This window comes from Mesocricetus auratus, unplaced genomic scaffold, assembly GCF_017639785.1.
Source record: "Mesocricetus auratus isolate SY011 unplaced genomic scaffold, BCM_Maur_2.0 Super-Scaffold_100014, whole genome shotgun sequence".
Lineage (NCBI taxonomy): Eukaryota > Metazoa > Chordata > Mammalia > Rodentia > Cricetidae > Mesocricetus > Mesocricetus auratus.
Genome location: NW_024429197.1, coordinates 15,518,961 through 15,531,203, shown reverse-complemented (window position 1 = coordinate 15,531,203; position 12,243 = coordinate 15,518,961). Strand labels below are relative to the sequence as shown.

The 12,243-nt window shown below is 41.9% G+C and overlaps 1 long non-coding RNA gene across 1 annotated transcript in view; it reads left to right on the top strand.

Annotated features, from left to right (window-relative positions):
• Positions 1-12,243, top strand: part of LOC106021912 — a 342,914-nt gene that overhangs the window by 234,360 nt on the left and 96,311 nt on the right. Inside the window, exon 2 of the long non-coding RNA XR_001197048.3 lies at positions 333-423. This is a non-coding gene — a long non-coding RNA (uncharacterized LOC106021912). The remainder of the gene's footprint in view (positions 1-332; positions 424-12,243) is intronic.

Here is a 12,243-nt window from a genome sequence, read left to right as displayed (position 1 = left end):
ACCATAGCCAGCGGAACCTGGAAGAGAGGGAGTTTAGGCAATTGGCTCCCTTACTTCTCTCTGCCTAGACTCCCCAGGTGTTTCCACAGATGCCTCATTTAGGTAGCAAAGCTGACCAGAATTTAGGTTGGCAGTGAGCAGTAAGAGATGAATTCACAGATATGGAGCAGCCTTTAGGGCATGGAACAGGAGAGGGAGAAATAGAGAAATGTTGTGCTTACCCTCTCATTTCCCTTCCAAGTGCCTTAGAGATGGACTCTGATTGGAGTGGCTTTCATGAAGGCCACACCAGAGGAAACCTCAGCGATGAGCATCAACCTTTTTTTTTTCAGGATGAACATACCAAATGGTGCATGCCCAAGGGAACATGGACCAAGGCGCCAGTGCCATTGTGTCACAAATGACCAAGACCCATGGGCTAAGGTGAGTAGCCTTCCCTGGCTGTTTTCTCATGGTTGCTCCTACCTGGGCTTAGGGATATACATGTTGTGTCTCTTTGAAGACCTTTAAACAGGTACCCTAACAGCGAGTCTCTTCATAAATCATCAGAGTATTTTAAAAATAATTAAGACCTATGTGTGAGTATATAAGCATCTTTCCAAGTGTGTTCCAGTCCAGAAGAACACTGTTACTGACTTTGTCCTGGACCCTCTATGGATTCTGAGCCTGCATCCAGGACTCTATGATGGTCCTCTCCACCTGAAACCTTATGGCAATATTCCTTTCTGCCTGGGATTTTCTGAGAAATGTCAGGCAATATGGAGTCTTTAAAAGAGTGGTTCTTCCTAATGCTGTGGCCTTTAATTTAGTTCCTCATGTTGTGGTAGCCCCCCACTGTAAAGTTATTTTCACTGCAGCTTCATTACTGTAATTTTGTTACTGTTATTAACTGTAATGTGAATATCTGATATGCAGGATATCTGCTATGTGACCCCTGTGAAAGGGTTGTTTGCCTTCCAAAGGGGTCAGGATCCACAGGTTGAGAACATTGTTCTAAACCTTTACAAGGTTCGCAGATGAGCATTCACAGGCATCTTATTCTTGATGTATGCTTGCACCATGCTTTTGACTTTGCTGTGACTGGAGGCAGCATTAATACTGCAATTGAGAGTCCCGTCTTCTCAGCACAGGTCAATGTTGCCCCAAGAGACCTCTGAGTAGAACCATACTCGTACATTGGAGGCACTGGCCAGCATTTGAAGGCCTGGAGACCTTCAAAGGAAGAGGTTCCTTGTGGGAGGAAGTTCTTCTAAGTCTAATTTTTGGTGATGGGCGGGCCCTTCTGAGTGGGCCATCTAAGTCCCAGTTGTGCCTCAGCCAACACAGAGTCAAACTGGAATGACTTATTAACACCAAGGCATAGCCAAGGCTGTCTTGGTATGATTTAATCCTAGTTGGTTTATTGGGAGTGGAGTGTCTCTAGAGTTTGTCCAGAGGCCAGCATTCCCTGCTGTATATGATACAGGCAACAAAGCGAGCCTTCTCAGCTGGGGCAACAGTCATCCTGGTGTCAGCTGCGGGGGGGTGCGGCAAGCTGCCAGCTTTAAGGCCCTGGTTTGGAGTCGGCTGTCTAGACTGGGTCACCATCTGTGTGGGCTGTAGTCATATGGCTCTGCATGCCATCTGTGTGCGTGATTATGCCAGCCAGATGTGGGAATTGGGTTCCAGATGTATAGACTGGATTGCTAGCCAGCTGTGAAAACTGGGTTCTGTCTGGATGTACTGAGATGCTAGCCATGAAGATTAAGGTATAGAACTGTATGCCAGTTATATTTATTGTGGTGCCAGCCAAGTGTAGGGATGGGGGACAGGTATGGTGCTCAATGTGATGGGAATCCATGTGTGATGAGAGAGAGAGCCAGGTGTGGGGATGAGGAGCCAGGTTGGGGATCAGGGACAGGTATGGGAGTGAGGAGATGAATGTGGGGATTGGGAGCCAGATCCTGGAGATGAAGAAGGGAGTATGGAGACTAGTGTAAACTGGGTCTATCTGTGTTGACTTGGGATCCATCTGTCATAACAAAGGAGCCAGCAGAGACTGGAACCCATCTCAGCTGCCTGCTTTCCCACTTGTACTGCTGTTTGTGGACCAAGAAATTTCAGTCAGTCCAGGTCTCAAATCAGCTTTGCCCTGTGACTTCTGTTGCAGAATTGAAGGTGCGTCCATCTGACAGGAAGAAAGAAAATGTCCCTAAGAATAATACAGTGTCATTAGGAATGGTCCAGATCTTTTGGAATCAGGGTTTCAAGGCAAAGAATGACTGTTTATGTCAAGATGTTTATTTGGTTGACAAATGTATTTGTTGAACGCCTACAATGTGCCATTGTATGAGCTATGTCAGCAAAACCAAGTGGCCCAGAGCCAAGATAAAACACCTGGACTTGATTTTGTATTTGTAGAATTCTGCAATTATGAACTCCATGGCTGATACCAGAAGAGGTTAAGGAGAGTCTGACCATCATCCCTCCCTTCTCTTTAGTAACAGGCTTCCCTCTTAATCTGAAGAACCCAGTGGCTTACTTAACTGGGTCCATTCAGAAGTTGCCATGAGGAACCCCAATAGAGGCAGTAATGACAGAGCTAACTGGATATATGTATGTGTGTAGGGATACTCAGAGGAAATGGAATTGTTAAGGGCAAGAAGCAGGTGCCCAGATGAGGAGACCAGAATGGGTCTGCAAAGACATTGAGTCCTTGACTTATCCAGGCACCCATCTTAGTTGCTTCTCTTTCCAGCAATACCCTAGAACTTTGTCATATTACCTTAGAATAAATAAATGCTTCAGAAAACAACTAAATACAGGATATATATATGCACATATATATGTACACACACACACAGCAGTTGTAAGGCATTCCATAGGTGTCTGAATCCTTTGCATGCTATGGTTCTTCCCAATATATATATATATATATATATATATATATATATGTATGTATGTATGTATGTATATATAGTAAGGTTTACAGTAAGGTTAAATTTATAATTAGATACAGCAAGAAACTAATAAGTAATGCTAACAAATATATTGAAAATTATGTGAATGTGGTCTTTGTCTATATTGTGCTATACTTTTAGACTGTGCTTGTCCATGGGAAGTTGAAAACACAGAAGATAAGAGATTAGATGGGGAGTAATGCCTGTATATTCACTTCTTTAATTTTAAAAAAATTTATGTATATACTATTTTTAATTTTTTTTGCATGCATGTCTATGTACCATATATATGCAATCAATGCCTATGAAGGCCAGCAGAGGGTGTAGGTCTCTTGGAACTGGAGTTATAGATGGTTGTGAGCTGCCATGTGTGCACTGGGACTTGAACCCAGGTCCTTTGGAAGAGCAGAGAGTGCTCTTAACTGCTGAGACACCTTTCTAGCCCCTATATAGTCAATTCTTGTTATTCACAGAAGTTCATGTTCTACAGAGCTACCACAAGCACTGAGATGGTGGATTGTGAACTCCTGGGGTTCTGCTTCTGAGCACCCTGGAGAAACACAGACTTCTGCTCCTGCAGCCCACAGTCCCAGTTCAAGGGACCCACCAGCACCCTGCCTTTTATTGCTTTTTCTCTTTGAAGGCAAGTTAGTTAATGCATAGCTATTGATGAGCGTTGAGCTCACAGCCAGTAGTACAACTCATGCTTGAATGAAGCTGTCCTAGCACACATATTTTTTTTACTGTCAGACTCACCGCAGGCTTCTTGTACTTAGGAATACCGGGCCTTGTTTCAAGACATACTTGGGACAATATTAAAGAATAAATGATCAAGGAAAAGCACCAAAATGCAAAAGAAAGTGACACTAAGACAGAAGATGGTGAGGATATTTACAGTGTGGGGCGGAAAACACAGGGCAGAGGATGGCCTGCTATCCTCTCCAGAAACACAGATGCATTGTTGAAAGGAAAGGCTTGCTGTTTTACATGTGGTTGATAATAATAATGAGGCTCAACTGAATAGTATGTGTAGGCATGCCTGTATGCACATTTGCACCCACACATGTACACATAGGAACACACACAGACATGCACACAGAAACATATACACACCTTCATATATACACATTGACAGACATACACAGACACACAGAAATATACAGCTACACAGAAATGTACAGACACACAGAGAAGCACACACACACATATAATCATGCAAAGACACATACACACAGACACATAGGCATGCACACAGACACACACATGTGTGCAAACACATACACATAGATGGACATACACACATAGAAGCAGACTCAGACATACACATGTGCAACAACACACACACACACACAGACACACACACCACATGTGGCTTATTCTGAAGCTGGGTCATCTACTTAGAAGCAGAAGGTACCAATTAGACATGACCTAGCAAGCTGAGTATGTTGACATGTGCCTATAATTCTAGCAACCAAAGGCAGGAAGGTCTTGACTTGGGGGCCAGCCTGGGCTGCATAGACACTGTCTCAAAACAGAAATAAAATTAACCTGAACATTCTCTGGTATTCCATAGTAGAGTCCTGTGAAATGAGACCTGTTTCATACAAGATTTTTAAAAAATGAATTTCAGTGATTTCGAGTAGGGGAAGGGAATGATAGATATTGATGTTTCTAATCTGCAGTCCCATAGTCCTATTGGGCTTAGCAGGAGGTAAGCTATTGCATTCCTTAGGATAGACTCCAGGAAGAACTTACCAATTCTTTACAAGAGGACAGGAAATAGTAACACAAAGCAGAGCCTAGTGTGACTACAGTATGCTTAGAAATGAATACTTAGGAAGCACCAGGTGCTAGGCCTTGCAATGACCCTGGGAGAGGGGAATCCTAGTAGATACTCAAACAGCTCTGGTGCAGAGTGTGGGGAAACCATGCTGGCCCATCCCAGTATAGTGCATCCTACACTGGACACTGGGAAGACCCTTCCTGTCTCTGTCCTACTATTTTTCTGCTTCTACAACCAGGCAGTTGGGCATACTCTCAACCACCTCAGGCCTAGGAGACTGGAACTGCCACCTAGCCATACTCACAACTTCCTCAAGCTTGAGGAGACCAGAGCTGTCACCTAGCCATGGCCTGAGAGTGTCACAGAGAGGGATAAACACTTGTGGTTATACATCTGGTACTGTGTCCAGTCCTAGGCCCTGGGTGAATAGAAGGGTGTGTAAAGTGATCTTTTCTGGGTGCTTTTCCCTGTCACTATCCTGGTGTGATGATCTTACCTAGCTCCCTTTAGGTGGGAAAAAATGATTTGATATTGGTGATGAACTAATAATGGTAGCTGTCATTTTTTAGCATTAGTGAATCCTAGGCTTTGGGTTGTTTTATTTTTTAATATTAGCTTCATCAGAATAACATACATACTTCAGTTTCTGACAAACATTTTATTTTGAAAAAAATTAATGACAGAAAAACTGAAAGACAAGTACAGTGAACAAATACATGCTCATGTTGGGGTTCACCAATGAATACTTTAGAATATCTATCTACCCAATATCTATCTCTCTCTCTCTCTCTCTCTCTCTCTCTCTCTATCTATCTAATCTTTTATGTATCTACAGTCTACTGCCTACATCCAACCATCAATCTGTCATCTATCTTTACTTATTACCTTTATACCTGTCTCTCTATTATTTATATATCATCTATCTGTCTACCATCAGTCAATCATCTTTCCATCTACCATTCAGATACTTATCTGTCAATCACATATTTACTATCTCTCTCATCATTTTTTGATGAATGACTTGAAACTATATTATGAACATGGATTCACTTACTAGTAACTGCTTCATTAACTCCCTCCCATTAACAACCATATCAACATTATCATAATCAAGGAATTTTTATATTGACTCTTGATCATCTTGCATGTGCTCCATTTTAAAGTTTCATGTACTGAATCTACATTTAATGAGACTTTGAAGGGACATCAATAATCTTCTCTTCTTCTGTTTGTTCCTCCCCCAAAGCTATGGCTTCTTCTTTATTTAGCTGTTTCTCTAGTTATGAATTCTATCTTTGTAAGTAACCTGTATATTGTACTGTCTTTTAAAACCTACTTATTATTTATTAACCCCATTCTATGTAAGATGTGGCTTTATTTCTCAGTATTTAGCACCAACATTATTATGTTTGCATTGTTTTTAGGCTGAGTTATTACCTGGTGCCATGGGCTTATACTTCCTTTATTTTACAGTTGTGCTGGCTTATGATTGTCATGATTTGTTACATATTTGGTTTTTTACATAGGGATCACTATTTCATCCCGAGTTCTCTGACAGAATTGTAATTTTCTTTTAAATATGTTGACATGTATTGAATTATGTGGTAGTGTAATTCTTTTCTTGGTCCTCCTGCTCTACCCTGGCCTGTCACTCATCTGTCACCCTGGGCCATCCCTGTACCGTCGAATGGGGAATTTCCTTAGATGGCTCCTGAATTAAATTGTTTGTTTCCTGGATCTTGGGCATTCTGTTCTTTGATTTACCCTCTCGCAATGGCAGAGAACACCCTTCAGCCGTTTTCTGAGTAAGGACTCATAGTGGGCAATATTTTTGAGCTTATGTGTGGGAGATGATTTTCCATTAAAGTCTTACACTTGTTTGATGGTTTGATTGCATCTCAGAGCGTGGAGTGGCTGCACAAGTGTGTCTGCATATTTCTGTGTTTCCATGTTTCAGGGCTGCTGCCTTTGGGACATCACAAGCGGAAGCTGTTTCTATCCACTGTTGCAGCACCAAGTGATGATTCCACTCTAGAGGCCTGTGTTGACTTACTGCTTCAGTAGCCACACCCCCTTGTTCTCACTTCCTGGAACATCTGTCATTCCTCCATTCCCCTGACTTTCAATCTCCGAAGTCAATTGCTTCTCTTTGAAGACTCTTTCCTCTTAGTTTTATAGCCATCCCATTGAGTTGTTTATTTCTGTTACAATATTTTTAATTTTCAGGAACTCTGTTGAATGTTTCCTCTTTAATAATTATATGTTCTGGTTAAGGATACAATGGTTCTGCCTTTATCTCTGAAGATATTAATTATATGGTTGTTTTCTCCTTCCCACATTGCTTCTATTTCCTCTGATTTTTTGTCTACTAGACTTATTTTTAGTCTTTTGAATCCTTTTGAGAGAGGTTCTTCAAACATCTGGTAGACCTTGATTGGCCTTTATCAGAGGGAGGTCTTTAAATCCTCCATGAAAGCTTCATAAAGTATGAGTTATGGGCTGGGGACCGTCTGTAGGATGCTGGGGCAGAGTAGGCTCCTATAAGTGGCCTATGTAAAGGTCTCTGATATTATTCAGTTGCTCTCTCTCTAGCTACACTGTGGCTAGTTAAACTCTGTTTTTCTCATCTTCCCACATGATGCACAATGCTAACCACCATTCTGCACTGCCACTCCTGCTGACCTCCAGAAACAAGCAGTTTAGGCTTCCATGCAGATGTTTGCCAGAAGTGACCCACCCCACCCATCAGGGCTCTGTTGCAGTCATCTTTCCTTCCATACTCATTCTCTTGCTCTGTATCCCAGGACAGAGATAAATCCCCCCCTTCACACTGTTGTCTCTTATGCCTCTTTTTGGCTTTTAGTAGACATCCCATATTCTGCAACAACAGGGTTTCCTGCTTGAACCCCACAGACCCCAGTGTTTTCCCAGATATTTTTTAACTCCCTTATCTTCTCTTGGTCTGGTTATTTCCTTTGGTGAAGCCTTAGCATTTTGGGATGATAGCAAGATAATAATAATACTGTATGTTTTCAGTTGCTATAGCAAAATTACTGAGACTGGGTAATTTATAAAGATGAGAGGTTATATGTTTCACAGTTCCAGAGGTTGAGGACTCCCAGAATACTGTGTGTACATCTACTCAGCAGGTGTCAAGCGTCTTCTTCCAGTGTCATACCTTGGTGTAGAGTGTCACATGGTGAGACAAAGAAAGTGAGATAAAGCTCAGATCTCTCTTCTTAGAAAGCTATCAGCTCCATTATGGAAGCCCCATGTTGATGGCCGCATCTTAGTTATTTCTTAAGGACTCCACTTCTGAATAACATAAAGTATAAATTTGGGGATTAATTATCAGCATGAGTATTAGTGGATTTATTGGAAGTGTGGTCCTGTGATTCTTAGAAGTCAAGGAAGTGTTTTGGGTCTGCTGTCATTGCAGGGATCTGAACCCAACTCAGGGACTCATAAAACTTCATGACTTTCCCTGCCCCACACACCCATGATGCTTCTCAAGAATGGCAGACATCGTCATGTCACCAGCTATCTATGCCCCCCTACAGCCAGGATGGACCTATTACCTAGAAACAAGAGGAAAATGATGAGCATATAAGGCTTTGGGCTTTCTCTGCAGTCATCTTGCTGGGGAGCTGTCAGTTATAGGCAGAAGGTTCCAGATGAATTTAAGGTTTCCCAGAGTCATTATACCTGGATGACATGAGTATATCACCAACAGACTAGGGAACTGCCAAGCTCACATGAATATGTATTAACTAGGGCTGAGATAACAATTATTCTTCTCTTCTGGTATAACTGTGTGATGGCTGCTGGCTGCCTCAAGAGCTTGTTAAGGCTGGGAGGTCTTAACCAGGTTCAGCAGTATGAAAGGGTTCTGTGATCAATTAGTGATGCCTGCTATAGGCAGTTATTTGCCAGCCCAGAACCAGGGGAAAGATGAAAGGAAAATGTTCTAAGACAGTGCTTCCCAAACTTGGCTGATCCTAAGAATTACCTGGAGGTACTTGTTAAAAATAGATTCCAGGTTCTTCACCAGGAGATCTGAATCCAAGTGCTGCAGCGAGCACTCCCAACAGGCAAGCCTGGAAGCTTGATTCTGAGAGAAGGGTCAGTCTTTAGGACTCCCTGCTGCCCAGAAGAGGATACACAGTCCAATGAGGCAACAGGAGCTAGTCCTGGTAGGGAGTGATGGGGAGAAGAAGGGAGAATGTTTCAGTCAGGCAGACATCTGTCAGGCACCTACACATAAGTGAATGCCCTGCATGTATCTTCAAATCCAAACCAAAGATCCCTGAGTAACTACAGTTACCCCGTGCTGGTGCACAAGGATATATAAGTTTCCAAATTTTAGAGAAACACATCTTAGTATCTTGCTTAATTTTCTCATGTCTCCACCCAGATCTCTGTCTTGCTTCTGTCCACTCCAGTTTACAATGATCTAGTCAGGCTCAAGAGGAGTGTGGGTAAAACTGTATGAGGAAATTGCAAACATGTGTTTGTAAGTCAAGAAAACCAAAGGCTGAGAAGGAATAGGCTGTCTCTTGGATGACAGAAGTATCTTAAGAGAGGGCTCACCAAATGCATTATGGGAGGAACCTTCCATGGGTCATTGAACTGTGTAAACCAATTTCAATAAGCTTGTTAATGGGGATCATTCCAGACACTGGTCTCCTTACCTTCATGACACAAGAGCTCCTAGAAAACAAAGGGAGGAGAAAGCTTTATTTTGACTCACATGTGAGAGGCATTTCAGGTTGTTATAGCAGCATATGTTACAGTGAGACTCAAGAAGCAGAGAGGAGTCCAGAGCCTTCAAATGATTTCCCCTAATGCCCTACTTCCATCTAATACTGGTGTCCCAAAGAATCCATAACCTCCCTAACTAGCTAGAGTTCAGGTACCCAAACCCATAAACCTGTGAAAGACACTTCAGATTCAAACCATATTTAATGTCATATCCTTATGTCTATTATGCAACCAAAATAGCTAGCATTGACTGAGCACTTACTATATATCACTAAGTATTTATTTATTTGTTTATTTATGAGCATATGTATGTATCACATTATGCATGTGGAAGTCAGAGGTCAACTTGTAGGAGTAAGTTCTCATCTTCCACAATGTGGGTCCCTGGATTTAAACTGAGATCATCAGTCTTGGTAGCAAGACCCTTCACCAACTTAGCCATCTCATGGCCCCACCATCAATTATTTTTTCTATATATTGCACATTTCTTCATCTCTAAACTCCACGATGATGGTACAACTGTGATTCCCCATTTCATAACTGTGAAATGGGCACAGAAATTATGGCAGTTTCATAAGACCATAATTTACGTGCCTCTGTTTAAACTTACCTAAGGTTGCTGTGACAATTCCGCTGGGGATCACTTCCAAGACTGAGCTGCAGAAAGAACTTGGCAGCTGTCTAGACCCTTTTCTTACTTTTTCTTTGCCTTACCCTAATGGAAGCTGTGGTGGTTTGAATAAGACTACCCATAATTGGCTCATATATTTGAATGCTTGATCCTTAGGGAGTGGCACTACTTGACAGAGATTAGGAAGTATGTGTGGCCTTGCTGAAGTAGGCATGGCCTTGCTGGAGTAGGTGTGACCTTACTGGATTAGGTGTGGCCTTGTTGGAGTAGGTGTGTCACTGGGCATGGGCTTTGGGGTTTCAAATGCTCAAGTCAGGCCATTTCTCCCTCTCCCTTCCTGTTCTCTGCTGATCCATATGTAGAATTCTCAGTTACCTCTTCAGCACCATGTTTACCCAAATGCCACCTTGCTTACCACCATGATGATAATGGACTAAGCCTCTGAATATAACCAAGCCCTACTTAAATGATTCCTTTTATAAGCATTGCCATGGTTATGACATCTCTTCACAGCAATAGAACATTGACTAAGACAGAAGTTAAATCTTATGTGTGAACTGTCCAACAGAAAAGCCAACATGACAAGAAACAGTGATCCTCAATCCAACAGCCTCAAGGCATGTTTCCTTGCCAACAGCCCCATGACTGAACTTGGAAGTGACTGAACCCCAGTAGATGCATGAGAAACTTTGACCCATGACTTAGCTCATTTATTACAGTTGATGAGTCAGTGTTCTACAGTGTCATTAACTAAAGTGCATAGTTCACAGTAGGGTCACTCTTTGTGTTGTACAACCTATGGGTCTTGGTATGTATCCATCATTACAGTTTCATATGCAAAAATTTCATGGCCCTAAAATCCACTATAATCTCCCTGTCCATTCTAAAACCCCTAGCAACCACAGATCACATTGCTGTCATAGTTCTTCCTTGTACAGAGTAACACGTTGTTGGAATCAAAGCAATTTGGAGGCTTTCCCATTGGCTTGTTTTGCTTTGCAGCATTTGATTTTCCTTCCTATCTTCCCACAGCTTGATAGTCCATTTACTTCTAGCACTGAATAATTTTCCATTGAATACACATATCATGGTTTGTTTATTTATGTAGCTATTAAAAGACATCTTGGTTGTGACTAAGTTTCGGCAATCAAGAATAAAGCTCCTGTAATGATCTGTGTGATACTTTTTGCCTGGGTATCTATTTTAAACTTATTTGGGTAAATACCAAGGAGTATGATGGCTGGATCATATGGTATGAGGGTGCTTAGGGTTACGAGGTCCTGACAAACTGTCTTTCAGGATGACAGCACCATTCTATATTCCCATCAGCATTGAAGGAGTCTTTGTGGCTGCACATTTGCCATGTAGGACTCAAGTTCTATAGACATACTCCTTAAGAATCAGGGAGTAAATAACTCACAAATCTCAGGAAGTCCCTGAAATTTATCAAATGCATAAAACACCTTCTCCCTTATGGTTATCTAAGATTGGAGAAGAGAGACACTTTCTGACTTTTGCTGCCTGCAGGTTGTAAGGTGATTCAGAGCCCCAGCTTTTGTGAGCTGTCACCTATGATGGGTTGGTTGGTCAGTGATGTAGACACTGTCAAGTCACCCATGCTCCTGTAATTAAACCCGATAAACTCATCTGTATGCCATTTTGGACTTCGGTGGTATTGTTATTTGGTCTGTGGTCAGTTTCCTGTCTGAGGTGAGTAGATGTTTATTTATTTCTTCCCAGGAATAGTGCCACACAATTGTGCCCTTGCCAATACTGGATGATTCCAGTGCTTTCTATTTTTGTCCTCTAACAGGCATGCAGAGGCATTCCTTTCTTTTCACTCATAATTACTCACCTCCATTTAAAGTTGTGCAGCTTCCCTGGGCTTGTTTGCCATTGTCACACATTCTTTGGTGTATCCATTCAGATCAATAGCCTGTCTTTTAATTGGGCAGTTTGTCATCTTACTGTTGACTTCAAGCATCTCTTGTGTATCCCTTGTGCAAATCCCTTACCAGTCACATTTTGGATGTTCCTTCTGTTCGGTTGTTTATCTTTTCCATTTTTTAGTCTCTTTTTCAGGGATGCTTCTGTTTTTATGCTTTCTTTTATCTGTGTATGTGTGTGTG